Source organism: Micropterus dolomieu, unplaced genomic scaffold (assembly GCF_021292245.1).
Source record: "Micropterus dolomieu isolate WLL.071019.BEF.003 ecotype Adirondacks unplaced genomic scaffold, ASM2129224v1 contig_1864, whole genome shotgun sequence".
Taxonomy (NCBI): domain Eukaryota; kingdom Metazoa; phylum Chordata; class Actinopteri; order Centrarchiformes; family Centrarchidae; genus Micropterus; species Micropterus dolomieu.
The window spans coordinates 1-1,477 of NW_025730854.1; the positions used below are offsets into that span (position 1 = coordinate 1).

At 45.7% G+C, this 1,477-nt stretch overlaps 1 long non-coding RNA gene across 1 annotated transcript; it reads right to left on the reverse strand.

The window, feature by feature from the left end:
* Positions 1–153: 153 nt before the first annotated feature.
* LOC123964341 lies at positions 154–883 on the reverse strand. Its single transcript, XR_006823416.1, has 3 exons — positions 842–883; positions 429–507; positions 154–248 (listed from the first exon to the last, which is right to left on the reverse strand). It is a non-coding gene; the product is annotated as an uncharacterized LOC123964341 (long non-coding RNA).
* Positions 884–1,477: the final 594 nt, after the last annotated feature.

Below are 1,477 nucleotides of genomic sequence, written 5' to 3' on the forward strand. Positions count from 1 at the left end.
TCTGTTCAAATCCTCTTACTGCTCTGCAGACGCTCAGCCAGCTCCTCCTGCTTCATTCTCCTCAGGAAGTGCAGTGTGATCTTCAGAAATGCCTCTCTGCTGCTCCTCCTCTGCTCCCCCTCCTCAACGTCCAACACCTCCTCCTCCTCCCTCTGACTCTCTAAGCATGCTGGGTAATCTGGACCCAGAACTCTCTGGAACTTCTTCACCTCGTTCTTCACAAACCTGCCAATGTTTTCCTGGAGCAGCTGGAACAGAAGAAAATGTAAAGTTGAACTGGTAGAAGTCAACATCAGATCATCTGTGACAGACAGAAAGCCTGCTGGTCTGCAGAGTGCAGCATGGAGACTGGATCAGAATGCTGCTTCACTATTTACTTTGTGGCTCCTGTAATTAGCAGTAGTAGCTGAGCTTGTACATTTACACACCATAAATATGGAGTCCAGGTCTGTTTGATGCTGCTGGGCAGACTGACCACTGGGAACCTCTGAGCTCTGCTGATCAACTCTGTGAAGTAGAGCAGAAGCAGAACAGACTACTTAACTGCCTGATAAAGACATAATACCCATTGGATGACAGGAAATCCCTCCATTAAAATGTTTACCTAGGATAAGCTGATGGGTGTCATATTATCTGAATACAACAGGTTGATACATATACCCATCTCTCTTTTTAATTTGAATCCTGAACAGTGTGTTTCTGTTTGATGACGTGATCACACTGAGTGTATTTACATAATCCTGTAGTAAGAAACTTAATCACAGCCCTCATAAAAGATGCAGGTTGGGCTGTTAACCCCTTTGTTCTGATGAAATGAGGAAACTCAACCTAACATGCTGACCTTTGATCAGCAGAGTGGTGTCCACCTTTGAAGACAAGAGGTTCCCTCATAGACCAGTCACTCTTGATGGACACACAGCTGGGTCCAGGTCCAGGTCCAGCAGAATCTGGTCCCTGCTGCTGCTCTGGGCTTCATCAAAACATCATACTTCTTCTTAGGATAATTGAATATTAACAGACATTTTACATTCTCACCTTTTCTTAGCAGACTGCTGTCCACCTTTAACCTTACAAGGTTCAAACCTCAACCGGAGATTCTTAACGCCCTCGATTCCAGGTCCAGGTCCAGGTCCAGCAGAGTCTGGTCCCTGCTGCTGCTCTGGGCTTCAACACAACACACACAGAGCTTTGAGAGTGAATAATGATGGTGGAGTGATTTGAGTCCTGGACAGTTAGAGATCCTCATCTCACCTCTGAGCTTTGGTCTGGCTGTCATGTTCCCCACACAGAGTGCTTTTAGAGGGAGGGACTCCCTCCTCTCTGTCCTCACACTGATTCATAGCAGAGCCCACACCTTCACACAAACACAACAACATGCTGAGAGAGCTGCACTCATTCATTACAACAAGCTTTACATCTCAGGACACTTTAGTTCTCCTCAAGGTCTGTGTCTTTAAATCTTTATTTCTGTCTTTAA